Below are 12,754 nucleotides of genomic sequence, written 5' to 3'. Positions count from 1 at the left end.
GCGTAACTTTGGATATGCATGTTGTATGCATTCTAAAAGGGGTAGTGTGTGTATTTTCTATTTCTTTGATGGTGGGAAACTTATAAGAGTGTTCTTGTACTAATGCTCATGTTTGTGTTATTTTTCTATACTTATATACGAACCTTGAATTTAAGATTCAGTTTGGTTTAGGTGAACTTAAAATTCAGTTTGATATATGTTAATGCTTCAAATAATCTTAGTGGTTAACTTGTTCAAATGAGTTATAGAAGGCATGAGAGAGACAAACTCACGAAGTTAAGAATGAAGTTAAGAATGCCCCGGTGTGGCGTTGACCAAAACTCTTTCAATGCTTAATTTAGCTTATTTAATATCAAAATCTCAAACATAAAAGTCTCTTGGAATTTCTCTTTATATCTTTGCATGGTAGTTTTTGGTATGAGTTTATATACAAACCATTTGACCATACTACCAAGATTTCCTCCATTTTCTCTAAGTGGGGCACGGAAGGTGTCATGACTACGATTATGGGCGGATGTCTAGAGTCGTGCTCATTTAGGTTATGTTTGGTGGCATCTAGGGAGAGGGAATATGAAAGAAAACACCAAGGGAAGGAAAAGGAAAAGAGAAAATGTTTTCATCTATGTGTGTTTGGATGTAGGAAGGATAAAAAAAGAAAACAAATTCTTTCCCTTGTTTGGTTTTCAAAGAGAATGAAACGGAAAATATTTGTTTTTACATTTATACCCATGAAGATATGATTTGTAAGAAGAATAGAATGGTAGATTGGTAATTTTATAATAAAAATTATAAAATAACCCCAAAATTCCTCTTCCTTTCCCTTTATGGAAATTTAATCACTCCAAATCAACCCACTTTTCTCTTCTCTCATCTAAATAAACAAGGAAAATGACTTCCCTTCTCTCCTTTTCTTTACCTTTCTCTCACCTTTGCCCAATTCAAACAAAGCGTTTAAGATGGTGAGCTAATTCTATGTGAATTCTGCCTTTGTTCCCGAAGAATCATGCATTCTCATGCATAGAGGCTCATTCTTTCTTCCTATCGTCCACTCTTTAGGGTGGACAAGTGGGTCTAAGCTAGACATGTGTGTATCCAGACCCTCCAAAGTTCCTGGGAAACTCTATTACATAGAGTTTTTAAAATCCTAACCATTCTTTAATAATATAAGAGTCAAGATTATGCCTTGTAAACTTTCCACTAACAAAACCCTTAAAATAGTAAAATATTAATGCATACAAAACAAAAAATGTTACACTGTGTTTGGCAAAAGCAAGGTAAAGGGAAGGGAAAGGAAATGGAGGAAGAGAGGGGAGAGGAAAGAAAAGAGAAACGAAAAAAAAATCCATGAAGTTGTTTTGGTTTGGAAGATAGAAATGGAGGAAAACATTGTTTATTGGTGGGTTCTTAGAATAAAATATTCAAGCATGAAATTTATGCATTTTCTACTAAAAATTATTTTTGTAGGTCTTTTTCAAAATATAATAATGACCATATTTTAGCTTATGTATGAATTATAAAGTGCATCTAATTGCATATTATAAATTGTACTCTTGCATATGCATGAGGTTACAAGTTAGTTGTGTATTAATTCATAACTTAAGAAAAATTCAAAATACATACATATATAATTAGTCGACACACTAATTCATTTTCAAAAATGATAGTTTTAGTATAAATAGGAGAGATGCTACACTTTCTCAATGATTAAAAGCTCTAAAACCTCAAGCATCTCTTACAATCATGGTAAAAAAAATTAATTCGTAAATATCCCTAGTAACTCAAATATTGATGGAATAGTTTTCATATTCTCATGTTTAATTTTAAATAAAAAATAATATATTTGTAGTGGTACAAAAAAATTCAAAAGAAATATTTTTTTTTGTTTATGTTAGCATTATTTTTATTTAAATAATATGTTGAGAAAATAATTCAAAATTTTATATACCTATGAGAATATAATTATTTTTATTTAAATAATATGTTGAGACTAACAGATTTTTATTTATCTATAAAATTTTATAGTAAGTAATAGTTCATTAAACTACTAATAAAAATTAAAATTTGAATGTAAAATAATAAAACACATTTAAGCCCACAAATGCTTGGTAAGTATGGAATTTCAATTTTTGATATGAAGTATATAGTATTAGAAATTTCATTGTGAAGTAAAAAAAAAAACATTTGATAATAAAATTTTTGATATTAATTAAGCTTGTGGGGATGGGGTGGACCTAAATTCGGCCCAATGACTAAAAATTGAGAAATAAATCTGAGGAGTGGACCCAGCCTAGAGTCCAACAAGAGATAGAAGGGAGTTCTCGTAGAAGAGGCCATTTGGGCCCACGACCGAGGTAGCCCGTGATACCCACTTTTCCCGAGGCCCAATAGGGTTCATTACTAAGGTAATCTCAAAAATCCCTTTTCCCTAAGATCATAAAGATTGTCTGAAGAACAACTTTCTCTCTTGACTGGGGCAACTTGTAGCACACACTTCTCTCGAGTAACACGTTGAAAAAAACGTAGAGCCTAACGTAACAATCACCTCCGCATTAATGAGACCTCACACCTAATGTCAGTCACATTAAATGCTGAATGACTGACCTGAACAGTGGAAACACTCCCAAAAGTATTTCTTTATGATCAAGGAATGGCAGGGCAAGAAGATGATGGGACAGTATCCCCCAAATCTAGCTAAGTGCAAGACAACTGGATGATGAGAGGAAATGGGTATAAAAGGAGGGGGAGGGCAACAAGAAGGGGGATCCAGACAGAGAGAGAGAGAGAGAAATTTTCATTTGGATTCATCACTTAGAACCCCTCTATGTACCATGAGAACATCTCTTTCATCATATATAAAACGTATGATTCAATCACTTTTTGTCTTTAGCCATCTTCTTAATTAGTCTTCCCATTGTGGAGTCTTCTCACCCACTTTGTACAAATTAGTTGTCTTGATCAAGAATCTTTGTTTAGAACAAGCCAAAAGTGTTTTGACCCCCACAAAGATACATACCATTTTGCAAAACCACTATGGTTCTTCTAAGCATCTCCTTAATGGAAAAAAATTGGAGAAACATTAATGTTGATCCTATCCAAAGAATTCACGCAATTTTCCAAGTTACTAGTAGTCATAACACAAGGAGTGCTACAAGATGTCATTTTGTTTATATGCCTTAGGATTGGTAGAAAACTTAAAATCCAATAATGAAATTATGAATTGTTTACTAGCAAGGTTTGCGATTCCTTTTTCCACTAAATATACAAGCACTATCATTTACGCAAGTGAGAGGGTAAAAGTAAAGAGAAAGGAAGTATTATTGAATTATGAATTATTTCGTTAATTTCACTTGATATAGGAGAATCTTAATCTCTATGTGAATCGGATAATATATAATAACAAAAATAATAGCATTTTACAAGTCTTGTGACCAGTAAGTATAAAACTGAATATACCCCCCACCATCTTTTTTTTTTTTTTTTTTTTTTCCTTCACAAAATTATAGTTGTTTATGATTTGGAGAGACAGTTGAAGTTTTTAGAGTTCAAAGACTAAAACTTAGGGTACGTTTGGTACACTGAATGTAGATTACATTAGGAATGGTAATCTTTATTATTGGGAATAGAAGACATTGTAATGGAATAGCTATTACTATTCATAAGTTTGGTTGTTACATATGGAAAGCTTGTAAAAGATGATGTATAAGGAAACTTTATATTTTTGAAAATATATTAATTTTAAAACCTATTATATATACTAAGGAATAGCTATTACATCCATTTTAAAGAGGAATAGCTATTCTTCAATTTAAAGAATAGTCATTCCAATGTAATAACTAATCCATGTAATAAAGATGCAACCAAATGATTGAATTGCTATGACACATGAATAATTATTCCATTACAGGAGCTATTACAGCATACCGAATTGCTATGTGGATATTGTTAGAGACATATGTTATGTAAATTGGCTAATTCTTTGACAAAATGCATTTTACTTGTAATTGGATAGATCTAGGATGAGTTTAGTACTTCAAGGAACAAGAATTTAAGTTTAGTATTGAAGCCATGCAAATTTGTCCAAGAAACAAGTGAAAAAGAGTTGTTCATTAAAACTCGACAGATTCATTTCTATTGAGTTTTAATGCTAATGCTCGATAGCAACTCTACAGAAACTATATCTATCGAGAATTATGAAATTTAGATTTCTAGATCTGATTTCATGCATATACAAGTATATTTGTGTAGGGTTTCTTTTCTCACAACCCTAGACGTATATAAGGATTATTTTAAAGGTCATCAAAGGTGATGCAAAGTGATGCAACTCAATACAAATTGATTGTGCATGCAAATTGTGACCGGAGATAGAATTTGCCCTAGTTCATTATATTCTTTGTAGAAGTTGTTGTGTCTTTGCGCCAGGGGTTTTGTAACTAAGAAGTTTCTTAATCTTCATCGTTGGATGAACTGAAAAACTTTGCAGCCAACATCTTTCTCAAGTTGGATCTGTGCATCGATTGGTTAGCCACGTACTAGGTGCTGTGCATTGAAAGGAGAGATTGTCACTGCATTGTAAGTCTAATTGGGTATTAGGGTAAGGGGTCAACTGTAGGTTGGTATTAGGTACAGGGATTCCTTTTACTTGAAACCACTTGTTTTGATAAGAATGGATTCTTGGGAATGGTAACCTTAAATTCACTTGGTGGGGTTTTGCCTCAGTGGTTTTGCTCATTCATAAACAAATCACCTGTGTCAAATTTATTTTCTCCTACATTTAACTTAGTTGATGATTTGTTTGTGCTATCATGCTTATTGCATGTAATTAAATCTAATTAATTCACTTGGCTAATTAATTGATTAATTTACCAAAAGGGGTCAATACATTCTTGGCCTATCCTATCAAAATTGATTTATAAATAGTCTAGTTAATAAAATATTGATGGAATAAATTTTCGTATATTCCCATGCCTATTTTTGAATAAAAAATAATGAATGTTTGTTTGCACAAAATATGACAAAAATATGTATGTTCTTGTTTACGTTTATGTTTTTGTTAATGGTAGTTTTATTTAATGTTATCTTTGAAATATGATTCTAAATGGCATTAGCCTCATAGTCATAATTAAAGCTGAAGAATAGTTTTTTGGTTAGTTTCAATGTAGCTAAGATTAGCTCTCCATGAATTCTCAACTCATCAATTCAGGTGTTGCTTTAGGTTTAATTATTTTAGAAGAATGTGCTAAGTTAATTTAAAAGTTTATTCTTCATATATCATTTTTTGTGATCAAATCAGGTAAGCAGTTTTTAGGAGATGAAGAATGTGGCTACTTTTAAATACAAAATCATACACCTTATATTTTCTAATATCCCGAATTAATGAAATTACTAATCATATGGAACAATTTATCATTGTTTCCTCTCGAGTATGAAATATAAAACGATCTCATATGTTTGCTTTCCGAATGCCTTCTTGAGCACATAGTTAAATTTTGGTTAGATTGGCTTCGTGTAAGAAATGTGTTGTACTAAGGGTGAGTTTGGTTCAGCTTTTTGTAAAAGTGCATAATGAAAAAATGGAGTTTTGTTAAAAGTGCATAATGAAAAAGTGGAGTTTCAAAAAGCTGAGTGTTTGATAAAAGCTGTTAAAAAGTGCATAATGAAAAAGCTGAGTGTTTGGCTAGCATTTATAAAAGTGGTAGTTTGAGGGATAAATTACCAAAAAGGACAATGTATATAAGGGAATTTATTTCATACTTTTTTTTTTTTTGGATGTGAGTTTATTATACTTATTTTTTTTGAAGCAAGTTTATTATACTTATTAAATCATCTATTTCATATACTTACTAAATAATAATAATAATAATAATAATAATAATAATAATATATTATTGGTATTATTTTAATAATGTTTGGGCAATTTTTCTTTTTTAGTGTCATAATTATTTGTTATTACTATTAATGACTTCTTATTAATATTAATTAAATCTAAATAATTTCCATCATCATGAAGCACAAAATAAAAATGTAAAAAGATGATAAAATATACACCAATAATCTAAGTTTAAATTGTACTACATAAAAATGTAAAAACATATAAAATACATATCAATAACCCAAGTTTAAATTGTACAACACAAAAATGTAAAAAAGATGATAAAATACATACCAATAACCCAAGTTTAAATTGTACTACATGATATTATAAAATAAAAAAAAAAAAAAAAAACTACTAATTATTATCCCCCCAAATGGAAATAGCAATGGAATCACGAAGAACCACCATCGCAGGGTCTGTTAAAGATCCTGAGTTTTGCTCATAACTGCTATCTGCTTCACTATTATGCTCTAGCCTTTTTTGCCTCGGGGTTGGAAGTTGTGTTTTTATCCATCTATAAAGTTAACCAGTGAGGTTGAAGCATATTAGCAAAGCCATAAAAACAAGCCAATGAGTAGTTACAATAGAAAAAGGCTTTTCAGAAATAACTGAACATTCCCGGAAATAATAACAAAATCTAAACAAAAATAAGTAGATGGTACTCAATAATTTCCCCAAATCTCTCAATACACATTGTCATCCACAGGCAAAAACAACTAAACAATCCTCCTGCCTATATACAATACAAAAACACTGCAATACTATTAATATTTGAAACCTCCACCTTCTCTCTAGTCCCTACTGATGTTATAATTTGATTAACTAGTAGTGCAGAAACTAATATTAACTCTGACTTAACAATCATTTTCTTTCCAATATTGAACAAAATCAAGCAAACAAAAAAACTAATCATTATTAAACTTTGTCTCTACAATTCTAACCAATCACTGCCACTATTTGGTTGCTGAGAAACACTAGAACAGGGCCAAGGACACATTTTCTTAGCAAAAGTATCTATTTGAGCTAGAATTGCGAACCTAGAATTGCTAAACTAGCAAAAGCAGCCACATACATGATGCACTCTTGTACTCAAGCACCATGACAAATAGCAGCACACTTAGAGAGCCATAAAACTTGAAAAATAAGAAAACTATGGAAATTCAGGTTATGACAGACTAGAAAAGATAAATTAATAGATCTTATAAACTTCAGGGCTCATACAAAATGCAAATTCCAAACATAAATTGTTGACAAGCTAAGGAGAAAAAAGATATGAAAAGACTGTAAAGAGCTCAATCCTAGATGGCTGGCTTCACTATTTATTCATGTTAGTAACAAAATAAAGTTACATGATTGCCTTTCCTTGCATATAACACCCAACATTGTCCAAATAGATCCACTGGAACTTCAACTATGAAGCACAAGATATGAAGCACAAGATATATAATTAGGAGATGCAGAGACTTGCTCAAACCATAGTTCGTGACATAATTAAAGGCAATATGAGAAGTAGGCAAATGTAATAAACATCTGTTGAGATATGTATAATAATAATAATAATAATAATAATAATAGCCAGTTGTAACTTGGTTGTTAAAGCTGAGTTCTGTCTTCAATTCATTGCCACACTAGGCTTTGTTCTCTCTGAGACATGACAATTGGAGATAGGTGCTTGCTAGCTAGATATTGCTTGGATTAGAAAATGGGTCAAGATATAACTCCTTAATTATTTCATTTATCAAAACTCAAGTAATTAAGGTGAAATTTTTACACAAACATGAAACAAATAAAGCCAGGTGACAGTGAGAACAAGAGATTGGAATTTGAACTGCCCAATCAAATTCATTTCTATAAACCTATAGATTAAATTTAGCCGGCCAAATTTGCACTAGTGCACAAGGATTAGGCTATACCCTTACCCAGCTCTAGGTTAGGTTCGGTTATCTGCCACATTAAACATACATACTATTTCATTAGAGAATTAAAATTTAAAAGGCCTTAAAGGAGACTTTACCTTAGATTATTTGTTTTGTCCAAAATATATTTATAAGTTAATTATCTCTCACACTCACTTACTCAAAAAGACCAATCACAGCGTCAATCCTTCAAAATCTAGTAACCAGGCCTTCTCTCGTTGGAACGACAAATAATTAAATGAAAAAGTTTTCGAAAATGTCTCTGACGTACTTGTGAAGAAAACTATTGAACCCGGATCTAATCCATGGAAGCAGCGGGTAAGGTCGGATTGAACTCAATTTCTTGTCCTTTATTCAAAGGCAAAAAAATTCTATATTAATTAAGCTAATTGAAATTCATGAAAATAAACAAATTAAATATAAGTGTTGGATGTGACATTTCTTCATTAAATTGGCCTTTCTAAACCTTAATAACAGAAACCACTGGAACTTCAACTGCAACAAAAGCAACCCTTGCAATACAGCAATTAACCTAAGAGTCATCGAAGCACGCATCCATATCATACAGTTCAAAGCAGTGCTGCTTTGCTATAACACATAAAACAAATCCAAGCATAACTTTCAAAACATTTCTTAAGAGTGAATCACTTAAGTCTGTGCAAGGATGCAGCATATCAAACTAGGTTCGCAATTCTAGCTCTAAACTAAACAATCACAACCTTAGTTTTTTACATCAAAAGTATCTAGTTTCCTAAACAAATAGGCTTATACATAAATTATACTATAATAGCTAAGATAATTTTCACAATGATGATGGAAAAACTGAAGCTTTCAACGATAATTTTCTCCTCTAATTTTCAGACCCCAAACCCAAACTTTTTTCTTTTTTCTATTAGAATTATGAGCTACAAGTCTACAAACCATTCATAGCAAGATTCAAACCACCGTAAATTCCAATCAACAAAAACAAATAACTAAACAATTAAAGGAACAATACCCATTCATAGCAAGATCTGAAAAAAAATTTCCCACACTTGCTAAAAAAAAAAAAAAAAAAATCAGATCAGTGTTGGTACCTGGTGGTTTTTGGTAGCAGATCAGTGTTTTTGGTACCTGAGAAATCAAAACCCAGATCCATGAGAAATCAACCAAAGAATAGAGAAATCAAAACCAACCCAGACCCATGAGAATCAACCCAGGTTCGGTCCAAATCAAAACAACCCATACCCATGAGAAATCAACCCAAAGAACACACAGAAAAATCATTACCCATAACACAAACCGCAATCCAAAACTACAGAAATAGCGATACCCAAACCCACGGCCAAACAACCATAAACACGCGGAAAGACAGAAAGAAAGAAGAAGAAGAGGAAGAAGAAAAGGAAGACGAAGAAAAAAGACAGAGCAGAGAGACTTACGAAGAGGGTAGAGCAAAGTAGAAAGAAGAGATGGGAGGCGTCGTGCAAAGGGAGAGCAGAGATGAGATGAGGGGCGTGAGAGAACTGAATAATTGAATGGGTATTTCCATAATTCTATTATAGCAACGGTAACCCATCCAAAACGCGCAGTGCGCGTTTTCATTTATGGACCCTTAGAGGTCCATAAAAATTTCCGCGTTTGTCCGCGTTTTTGGGCTTAACCAAACACAATTTTAGGTTTGGCTTTTTTCAAAAAGCCCTTTTTGGGCTCAAAATGTGGAAACAAACGAGCACTAAATGAGTTGCAAAACCTTCTTTCAATCTTTCTAGAGAGAGTGAGAGAAAGAGAGAGTGAGAGAATTTTAATTATAAGAAGACTATATGTGAAAGCACACAATCTTCAACAAGCATCTGATAAGCTCCTTCACTGGAAATTTCTTTATAACTAATGCAGGTCTACACACAAAAAACTATTAAACTATTAAATTAAACACAACTAAACCCCCTTCCAATTTTAATTACAGAGAACATGATAGTAAAATACAACATTGTTGTTGAATCCAAAATAATTGAAAGGTCTTTGAGAATGATAGTGTCAGTACATACCCTCAAATTGTGATATTTTATTTTTGTGCTTTATGTCAAAGAGATGACATTTTCAGAAATTAACCCTGATTTGGTAACAATAAAGTCATTATAATATTCCAATAATATTCTATAATTAATTATAAATGACTACTAATTAATTAATTAAATATAAATATATAAAAATACTTGTTTTGAAAAAAGAAGAAGAGGGCATCTCTAGCTAGCTATGCTTAATGGTTGAATTTATAAAAAAGCTAAGTGTCTCTAATATTGAAAAATAATTTTCATATTTTCATGTTTAAATTTGAATATAAATACACACCTTCTCAAAAAAAAAAAAAAAAAAAAAAAGAATATACATACACACACAGGTAAAAAAAAGTCAAAAATATATTTCCATTTTTTTATGTTTATGTTTATATTAACATTATTTAAGGAATATGTTTAAAAATTCAAAATTTTATATACCCGAGAGAAATGTACTTTGATAAATCTAAATGGTCCAAAATAATGGACCTCATAAAAAAAATATTACAAAGATGATATATTTCAAACATCCTTCATTAAGGGTTATCTCCAGAGGTGGGATCGTCCTGAGTAGGGTGGGTAGTGGCATCGTCTTCAATGTTGACATCTTCAAAGCTTGTTTGGAGGAGGGAGCTAGTAGCACCAATATTGAGCTTGATGGAACTGAAGTCAACTTTTGGGAAGCGTTCCTCAACGTCCATACGAAAATCTTCGAAGCCAGCAGCATAATTTGCATCTAAAAGATCAGTATACTGTTTGGAAGCTTTGAACTCCATAACAACATCCTCTTTGGCTTTCTGAAGAAGGGTGCTCAGCTCATCATTTTTCTTTTGAAGATGATCAAGACAAGGGTCCTTTTCGACGATGTCAGCCTTCAGCTCTTCGACAAGGTTTTGCGTTTCTTTGGCCTCGTTTGTAGCCTTGGCTGCCACTTCAACCTAGCCCTTGCAGTCATCCTTCACCTCTTGAATCCTCGTCTCAAGCAAAATCCTTGTCTTGTCCAATTCTGTGGCTTGCTTGGACGTTGCGATGAACTTTGACATTGCCTATAAGAAGTGATAAAAATAATGGTTTTAGACAAGAAAAGCGTGAAATGACAAAGACGAGGCAAGAATGAAATTGCATACCTTAAAAAGATTATGAACACCAAAATGTTCAAAATCTTTTAAAGACATGTCATAATAGGCAGCTATGTCTTCATCAGACGCAACCTTCTCAGAGTGTTCCCAAGCCAAATACTCGTTTTCAACAAGATTCATAGGAATCCTTTGAGAAGGCTGGGACGAGGCAGGCGCAGTGGCCTTGGACGGAGTAATCTCAACGGGGGTAGACGAGTCTACATCAAAAATTTGGACGGACGGTTGAGTCGTAGGGAGACTAGGCTTGACAACTCCTGGTTTGGACGACCCATGCTTCGCCTTCTTTCCTCGATGACTGGGAAGGTTTCCCAAGTCAAGCATCTTGGATAAAGTTTTCATTTTGTCCCCAACAGAAGGACAAAGTTGGGATTGAGTTTCAGGCCTGTTTGCCTCGTTCACCACCTCTTTTCCCTTATTTTCTTTCATAGTTGCCATCCCAAAATTTTTTTATTTTTTTTAAATGATGATTAAAGTTAAGCCAAGAAGTATAACACAAATAATACTCAAATAAATTCCAAGTAAAAAGAAAACTCACATCTACGAATAATGAGCTCGTGAGCAATGGCTTCAGCAATTGGTTCAAGGCCGAGTCCCTACACGGCAAGACGTTGAAGGGTGACCAATGAATGGAAACTCTTGTCGACGTAAATACGAGCTTTGTGGACACGATTACGATAAAATTTGCTTACAAATGGTCATCCAACAGCTAAAAAGAGAGAGAGAGAGAGAGAAGGATTAGACAATTACAAACAAAAGATAAAAATAATACCTAAAAAATTTTAAAAAAAATAAAAAATAAAAATAACATACCTTTAGGACGAAGGTTCCCTAATTCCCTAGTGTAAGGGGTAAATTTATCCCTGCTAATCTTAACTGGGTTCCCAGCCCAAAAACTAGAGATGAAGAAGAACTCCGTTTTTCCGTTTCTATCAGACGAGATAATGGATTTTATTAATCTACAATCTGTACCCCTAGCTGTAAATTGATAAAACTCAAGGGACTGGTTAATTTTTGAGGGTTTGTAGCAGAAGAAGAACTCATCCATAATAAGAGGACAGTCCCCTCCAAATACTTCCCTTCACAAAACTTGCATAGAGACATTCAGTTTCCATGTATTAGGGTTAAATTGACATACCCCTAAACCTAACCTAACAAGTAATTCCCTAGCAAAGGCATTTAAGGGTAACCTAAGTCTCCCTAAAGATAAGCCTCATAGACGCCTATCCCAAAATGAGGGTTGCAGCACCACTCCCTATGGACGACTAACCTAGGGTTAAGGTCATTTGGAATCTGGTACCAAGTCCTAAGTGAGGTGAGCCTCTGTTCATTTGTTTTTTAAGGGATACCTACAGCGCAACTATAAACTATTTCTATCTCGTCTAAAGGACTAGATGGAGGGACACTCGTCGAAGTGCCAGCTCAAGACCCAGAAGATGCCCTTGTCCTGAGTTGTTCCTGAAGTACTTCTATAGGAACTCCAGGAACACTAGACGTGTACTCCTCATCCATGGTGTTCCCCCCACTACTACTATTGCTAGTGCTATTACTGGAGCCACTATAGCTAGTTGAATCATGATAATTGTTTATAGCCTTATCTATACTATTACTAGACAAAGAGATGACAGTTTCAAACATCTTGAAGAAAACTTAAAAGGAAAACCTAAAGACGAGAATGAAGAGAATACCTGGCTCTAGACGGAAGAGGTCTATAGACGCAAAAGAACTTTTAAACGAGGCTCTAGACGACAAATGTCAAGGAAGAAAATTTTTGAAATGCGAAGGGCAGAAGGG

At 33.1% G+C, this 12,754-nt stretch overlaps 1 long non-coding RNA gene across 1 annotated transcript; it reads right to left on the bottom strand.

The window, feature by feature from the left end:
- Positions 1-6,320: 6,320 nt before the first annotated feature.
- On the bottom strand, positions 6,321-9,284 carry LOC115988887. Its single transcript, XR_004091691.1, has 3 exons — positions 9,210-9,284; positions 8,865-8,901; positions 6,321-6,386 (listed from the first exon to the last, which is right to left on the bottom strand). It is a non-coding gene; the product is annotated as an uncharacterized LOC115988887 (long non-coding RNA).
- Between the last annotated feature and the right edge of the window lie 3,470 nt (positions 9,285-12,754).

Source organism: Quercus lobata, chromosome 5 (genome assembly GCF_001633185.2).
Source record: "Quercus lobata isolate SW786 chromosome 5, ValleyOak3.0 Primary Assembly, whole genome shotgun sequence".
NCBI classification, from domain to species: Eukaryota; Viridiplantae; Streptophyta; class Magnoliopsida; order Fagales; family Fagaceae; genus Quercus; species Quercus lobata.
The sequence above is the reverse complement of the archived record's forward strand: the minus strand, read 5'-3'. Positions and strand labels throughout refer to the sequence as shown.